Source organism: Molothrus aeneus, chromosome 17 (genome assembly GCF_037042795.1).
Source record: "Molothrus aeneus isolate 106 chromosome 17, BPBGC_Maene_1.0, whole genome shotgun sequence".
Taxonomy (NCBI): domain Eukaryota; kingdom Metazoa; phylum Chordata; class Aves; order Passeriformes; family Icteridae; genus Molothrus; species Molothrus aeneus.
The window spans coordinates 9,497,301-9,505,457 of record NC_089662.1 but is presented as its reverse complement, the minus strand read 5'-3'; positions in this window follow the sequence as shown (position 1 = coordinate 9,505,457).

The following is an 8,157-nucleotide window of genomic DNA, read 5'->3' as shown; positions in this document are numbered from 1 at the left end:
TCCCGCAGGCTGGGCGGGCTGGCGGGGCGGGGGCTGCCGCCAACGCCGGGATGCGCCCCCCGGGCCCCCGCAGGCGCGCTGGGATGCTCCGGCCCCGGCCCCGGCCCTCCCCCGGGAGGCGGGGGCAGCTCCGATTCCCCGGACAGGGCAGCCTCTCGTTTTTGTCGTGGCCGGACGCGGGAGTGACCGGTCCGTGCTGGCCAGGTGTGCGTGCAGGAGGCACGGTCTGTGGAGCTCTACTCCTCTTTCCACATATGCTCCCCCGTGCAGGTGCTGGCATGTTCACCCTGAGCATTATGAAACCCCAAACTAACCTAAAATACAATGGTTTTTCGCATAAAATTTGTCAGAGAGGATGCATATGGAAAACAAACTCCTAAAGGGCGATAAGACACGGGATTCTTTAAAGTGCACGTTTATGGGTATTTTGAAGTATACCTAGGCTTGAGAAGGAATCCCAGCTGACCGGGAGCAGAGGGATGTAGGAGAGCTCGCTCTACTTCCAAAAGTGCTTCTATCTGAGCACCTTGTATGCACCACTCGCTGTGCCTTGCAGCTGGTACAAAAGCAAGTTAGTCGACTTTAATTGTGAACAGCAGAGCAAACCCACAAGCACAGAACCACCTTCTTTAGGTGCCTGAGTCCTCCCTACTGCCTCCCCTGCCGAAGGAGAAGCAGGGTCCAGAAGCCACGGCTCATGCCAGCCCTCCCTGTGCACGCACTTCACTTGTGGCCGGCCTGAGAGCAGGTCACACACCACACACCGAGACTGGGACAGACTTGCTGCTAAGCTCAGCACAGCACGATAAGAAGCTTTGGGAGAGCCTCATCTTGTGACAAGGTCGTCTCTTTGCAATCTCCGGTGGCTCCAGCGTCTGCACAACAGTTTGTTCTGTCGCCTCTGGCTGTCCCTTCTTCCTCTGAAGCAAGTCAGGGTTTCATTTCTGCCTCCCAAGCAGGGCGTGATCCCCACCAGCAGTGATCAGCTCCACTTTCAGTTTAAATAAGCACAGCCCGCTGCTCCTTGCAGTGGGGTGAGAAGGAGGTGGCAGCTGAAATCGTAGCAGCTCTGTCATTTCACTCAAGGAAAGCACTGCCTGCCTCTATCCAAAGGAAGCAGGATTGGTCCTCAAATGCTAGGAATGTTTAAAACCTTCTATTAACAACATTATTGTTATTCACATCAGCCACGGGGAGAAACAGAGCAAACAAACAAACCAAGTCTGAATACCTGAGATTAGAAGGCAGACTCTGAATTGATCACAAATCCTTCTGGTTTTAAATGGTAAAATATATTGATTATCTGACCTGGGCACTGTGCATAACCAATTAATTAATTGCATCAATTAATGCAATCAGGTACAATAAAACACATTTTATTATGTGAAAGGAAAACACCCAGAGAAGAAACACCCTGAGAAGAAGACAATTTAATTCACCCAGAAAACTGTGGACTGGGGAAGATTTGGCAGTATTCATATTCCCCAGAAGGTGGATTTTGAATGGAAAAGGCAATGGAGCAAAGATCAGTTTATTTTTTCAAGAATGCAAATAAAACATTCCTTACAAACTGCACAGGGAGGTCTCACTCTGCACTGTAGGGTCAGACAACTGACATCAGAATTAGAACAGGAGCTCAAGCTGGCCAAAAACAGCCTGGGGTTAGGCTGGACTTGTTACGTGCTCTGGAAACTGCTGGGAACAGCAGGGGAAAGCTGGGATACAGCCATGCAGGTTAGAACCTGGCTTTTGTGCCAATTCTTAAGGTTTTCTGCATCTCTTGTTCCACCTCCTACTTCTAAAAACCTCCTGTAGGCATTGCTATTTTCCAGCTCAGTTGTACTGCAGAGGAGACACAGTGTGAAACAGCAAAAGGTATTGCTGCTGAAGGGCTAAGCTGGACAGAAAATGGGATTTTTTCCACCTGCATTTTTATCTTGATAAGCTGTGCAGAAAGCAAGCATGGCTTGGCTAGGACTCCACATGCATGTGAAGGAAAACACAGACTTTTTTGAGCTTTTTAATAAGGGTGAGGCCACAGGAATAACCCAAACTGTATTTCAAAGAGAGACTTAAAACTTCCAGAGCCTGATGTTATAATCTTCATTCATATGATTTCTTACCTGTGTGTCTGACCATCTGAATACCTGCACGAGTGCTGCAGGACCATGCATCTACCTTGAAAGTTTAATTCATAAAACCAACTACAACTTTAATCTAGCAAAAAAAGAAAGAAAACCAAAATTTCTCAATATCCTGAATATTTTATTTCCTGAAGTATACACTCACCCTCAGTGAGAAGTACACACTTCACTCATCCACCATTTTGATGGGTGAAATGTTGCTTCAAGAGTCCAGTCTGAATGTTAAGAAGGATTTCTCCTGATTAAGAGGTTCTGGATGGGGTGTGAGTGATTCTTAGCAGGGATATTGGTGTACAGGGATATGTGTACACAGGGCAGGGCAATCACAGGCAGCTGCATCCCTCACCATCTGGAGAGGACCAAGGACAAAGAATTGGTCAAGCAGTCATTATTGCAGCCCTCTCTAAATGCCAGGCCACAGGGATGTTAAAGAGATCCTGGTTGTTTCTTTTACCCTCCTGAGGATGTGCCTGTATTTTAAGATTCTGATGCACATCCTGACTTCATGGAGGGAATGGAATCCCTCCATGGGGTGGGAAACATCCTCAAGTTCAAATAATGCTCCAAAGGTTGAATGTCCCTGTTCTTAGACAGGGTTTGAATCAGGAACCTCTTCCCATCCAAATGTATTGTTGCATGGATCCAGCTGCATTGCCAGGGGTGATGAACCTTAGATAGTGGTACCTTGTTATCGCCTGTCTGATTACATCCAAATTTCTGGGAGAAGTCACAAGTTTACTTTAGAAGAGATGAAGAAACAAAGTTAGCACACTTGAAACAAAGCAGCAGTACCTTACCACAGCTTGTTATCTCTAATACCTGCAGCCTCCTCACTCTGACAGATCAAGAAGAGCAGTAGAGGCTAAAAGTATTAGCTGGGGACGTGTCTCTTCACAGCCAAAGCCTGTAATTGTCACAGCTGCTGAAGGCTGGAGGTGCTCTTACATCCCACAGTAGCATGGGGTGCATTATTCCACTCAGTTCATTTCCATCCACCTCCTCTCCATTTTAATAACATCAGCTGGGTCACGGTGCCTTTGCAGATGTCTGATCAAACACAGAGGTGTCAGAGTGTTCCAACCTTTCCATCCACACCCCAAAGGCAAAGCCTGCCTGCCCCAGAGCTAATCAGCCAGCCCACTCCCCTGCTCCAGGGCACTCAGCAGCCTTCCCAAGGTGGAATGTCACATCCTATTTCTGTGTCACAAGTAGAAGTAAGCCCTACTGCCAGTGGCCTGAGGGATGGCAGCTCAGCACTGCACACAGCAGGATTTCCTGCAGACACATCCAAAATGATCACTGGCAAGTCTGCACATGCAAGGTGGGCGAGCTGTGAAGCTTCCTGCCACAGGACACTGTGGAAGTCTAAAATGTACAGTTGAATTAGGATAAATCATCTTCCTGCGTGGGAGAAGGAAAGGGCTCTCTCCCATCTCCTCAAGACTAATGTTGGATGCAGAGAGAGGATCTAACTATTGGTGACTCAAGGTTGCCTCCAGTCACCTTGGGCAGCCAGCTCTGGCTGTAAAAACTGGACTCTGCGATGTGTCCCTTGTGTCTTATTGAAGACTTTCAACATAGGGAAAGATTACTGAGCCAACTAGAAAGAGAGTATGAAAAAAAAAGACAAGAACTCTTGACCTTCTAATTTTAAACTTGTAATTTTTCAAACCTGCCATTACCCTGGCTAATAACTGCTGCTCTGGGATTGAAGCCAGCTGAAACCAAGACTATCACAGTGGAAGACCCAAGAGAGGTGGCAATAGCCCAGACATGTCCTTCTTCTCTCCAGAGGGACCAGAGAGGCAGAGAAGCCCAAACTGAGCAGCACCACAGTGGCACAACCTCAGCAGGCCATGGCACACTGATCTTCCCTTCCTTTTGCAGCCTGGAGAATTAATTGCTGAGGAAAACAGCCTGGTGACAGCAAAGCACAATGTTTCAGAAATTGTTCTCATCACTGCACAAAAAAGGAAAAATTCTCAATGACTGTTATGCTTTGAAATGGTTTCCCTGCAGCCCAGGGCGATCTGTAAAATTCATCAGAACTGGTGTGTGAAATCTGTCATTTTCTCTCTGATCCCTGTGAAGTCTCCAGTGTTGGGGAGAGGCAGCTCCTAATCGGGGCTTTTCGGCATTTTTACAGCACCATCATCTGCATTTCACATTTGTAATTCTCTGATATTAACTTGCTGAGCTGCACAACAAATTCTTATCCCTCTTTGATGAGCAGGTGGAGGATGGCAGAGGTAGAAGGCAGATTCACCAAGTTCTCTGGTATATCAGAGTAACAGCAAGGGGAACAATTTGTCCATATCTGGCTGATGCAGCTGCCCTGTTTGTGAGATCAAGGCCTGTATGAAGGAAACCTGACTGGCATCCTTCCTCCCCTGGATCAAACACATCAGCAGCACCCATTTGGAGTCAGGGTTCAAATTCACACCTTTACAGCTTTGCTAATACGGTAATTCTGCCATAACATCCCACAAACAGTCTCTCACAGCCTTCTTTGCTCTATGTCTCCGTGGCTATAAAGGAAAAACATTGAGACAGACACACCCTGGAAGCTGCCAGTATATTGTTATAATATATTTGTTAGCCAGAGGGAGTGCCTTGTGCCACAGACCACCTCATCCCAGCAGCAGCACTGAAAATCCTCCCTCATCCACTGAAGTTCCTCACCTGTCTTATTGGTCTGAAGACCAAAAACATGTAACAGCTACAGAACTTGAGAAAGGCTGCTCAAACTAGTGCTGTAGTAGCTCTGGGAATGGCATGTGCAGGGATAGAACCCAGGGAACAGCATGGAGTTGTGTTAGGAGAGGTTTAGGTTGGATGTTTGGAACAGGTTCTGCCCCCAGAGGATGGCTGGGCATTGGAACAGCTCCCCAGGGAAGTGGCTTGCCTCCCAGACTGACAGAGCTCATGGAATGTTTGGACAATGCTCTCAGACACATGAAGGAATTGTTCTGTGCAAGGCCAGGAGCTTGATGGATCCTTGTACCTTCCAACCTAGGCTATTCTATGATTGTATGTCAGCATTGCTGACAAAGCAGGCACAGCCTGGAGCAGAGAGGAGGCAGTGCCCGAAGGGTTAAACCCTGCAGGAGAAGCACAGCTGACACCCAGCACCTCAGCCATGCAATCCGAGTAGCTGGCATGACTGCAGCCACATTTCCAGCCGCAGTTTCACTAGGCACTGTGACCAAGGAGTAATTCAATGCAGCTGCCAAGGTCCCTGGGTATTGATACCAAGTGATTATTCAAGGTTTCCATGCAACAGTTGCATTTCTCAAATGATATGACAAAAAAGAGAGCCTGAAGGGTGAGAGCAGTCTCCGGTTTCGGGCACTGGCTTAGGGCGCTCTCATTTAGAAAAGCTGCTTCCCCATTTGCTTAGGAATCATTTCTTCCTCTCAAATGATTACATACTTCCCCCAGCCAATTTAACAAGTCTCAAGTGATGTGATGGAGAAGAAATCAATAACAAGTTTCTTTCAGCATGTCTCTTGAAGGACATCTGCAGCAGCGTGGGTGTGTGGTGTCAGGAGCGGGCGTTTGCGAGTCCTGCCCCGAGGAGGGATGGAACATGCAGCCAAAGATATTCCAACACATACACACACAACCCCAGCTATTTTTCTGCGGTGTTTTCAGTGATATCCTCTCCAATCCCAGCCAGGGAGAGCTAATGCGTATTAAGAAGTCAGCAGTGTCAGGTGCCACCAGGCTGAGGGAGCATTTTTTACACACATTTACTTAAGAAAGACTTAATTGCCTTGGAAATAAGCCACTTGAACCAGCCTCCCAGAGTTCATTCTGAATATCCACAGAGTAGATTCAAGCAGCACTTCCAGGCTTTTTCCCTCTCCTGGACCAAACTGGCCACTGTGACAGCTTTGATTGACAGTGCTACAAACTGTGATGTGACACACATGGGTGTGACATAAACACAAAGTTAAAGCTGCATGGGGTAATGGCTGCTTTTAAAAGAAAAGGTTTTGTTTTTCTGTTTGCTGTTCTAATAACAGAGTAAAGCTTCTTGTGGTTTCATGTAAAAGCTTTCCAAGTTTTGTTCAATTTTTGAAATGCAAAAAATGTGCACAGGGAGAAGGACTGATGGGGGTTTATAAATACAAGCATTTGCTTAAGTTTTGTTTCAGCTCCAGCTCTGAGGTGGAAAAATATAATGAAAGGATGTCTGAATGACCTGATGGGTAGCAGAAATACACACATTAAAATGCCCTCCCAGCTGTGTGGGGGAGTGGGCACAGGGAGCTCAATCAGAAGTGAATTCCCTGTAAATATGCAGAAGTAAGATGGGGGCTGATTGCTGTCCTGATCTTGTTTGTGCTTTGAAGAGCTGGACATGAAATTCAGTGCTGGAGCCTGTGGTGTGTGGTCATGGCATAGGCAAGACTGTGATTTAGCTGTAGGACTAAAGCCCTGCCTAAACTCTGGCTTCTGGTGCCTGACCATGAGCAGGGCTGTGCTGGTCATTCGATGGAGTTACTGATTTGTGTCAGTGTCAAGTTAACTGAGGAAATATATCAGAAAACACAGGTTTCTCATCTGAGGAGAAAGGAAAAATTCATGTTCCCTTGTACAAGGAAAGGGAAGAGGCTGTTTTATTAAGTGCATGTGACATTTCTGTAGCTTAATGGCAATATTCATTGTAGCTGGCTAGGTTTGCTAGACTGAGGCTGCCAAACACAATGAGTATCAATAGCCCCAAGTGCTATGATTAATAAAAATAAACCTTATTCATTCAGCATAATAAATAATAATATAAAAATAAACATTTAATAACAACTGGTGTTTCATCCCATGGCAGAAAATATGTCACATACAATTTTTCTAGTAATTTTTAATGTAACATAAGGTTAGTAGGAATCTTCTGTCGAGATTTACAAAAATAAGACCCTCACCAAAGTCACTCTGAACTCTCAAGCCTGTGAAGTTGAAAAAGGTGAAGCCTTTGGTGGCTCAGGTGACAACCTACAGTTCTCAGGGTGCTACTCAGAGCAGGCAACACACATAAGTACCAAAAAACCCTGCAGGAAAAGGGTGTTAGCACAGTCCCATCAATTAACCCGACCTCTCCTGGTGCTAGAAGGGCTGAGTTTGGGGTGGCATTATTATTCACACAGTTACAGACACAGCTCTGAGTTACAGACACACTTCTGTGTTACATTCACAGTTGTACTTTATTCATACAGTTCCGTAAGTCACACACAGTGACAATGCAGAACTCAGTGGTGACATTTATCATGCAAACAGGTCCATTCCTCGCTCCTTGCTCCTCAGATTTATTAAGCAGATTTATCTAAGAAGGGATCTGCATTTCTTCTTGTTCCCCCTCAATTTAAGTGTTGTGACATCCTGATATAGTGGCTCATCTCAGGTGTGTTGGGAGGGAAAAAGGCAATAAAAAAATCACAGTTTCTCAGTCCAAGACAAGTGCTGCTACTAGTGAGGGCTGTAATTCAGCCCACATAGGGATCAGTAAACAAGTCCAAAAAGGCTTTTGCCTTTAATATTTGAAGCTCAGGCTGTCAGATATTCTAGAAGAGAATTTTTCAGGTATTTTTGTGTGATTTAAACTGAGAGATAATGCCACTTCATTAATGTCAAAGACTTCAATATTTAATAACCAAAATCTAGTCTTATTAATAGATTAGAAAGGGTTGAGTAAATCTGTAAAACAGGGAAAAGTGAAAATGCATGCTCTTTGGTTTAAATCCTATTCCAGGGATTCTTTTTCCCCTAAGAAGTTTCAAAGCCATCACACAAGATCATTAATTTACAAGCAAAATTGCACACTAGGTAGCTTATCTTAGTAAGTTTCCACTTGCTGTTAGTCTTCTTCACTGCAATTATGGTGAACTTATTCATGAAATCTCTGCAGAATTTGGCTCTAGCTGTTTTCTGTGCTCTCAAATCAGACTGACCTTTACATGTTTGCATATTGTCCTTCTGAAGCCAAGCAAAATGATTTCTATCTGGAAAATCTCAA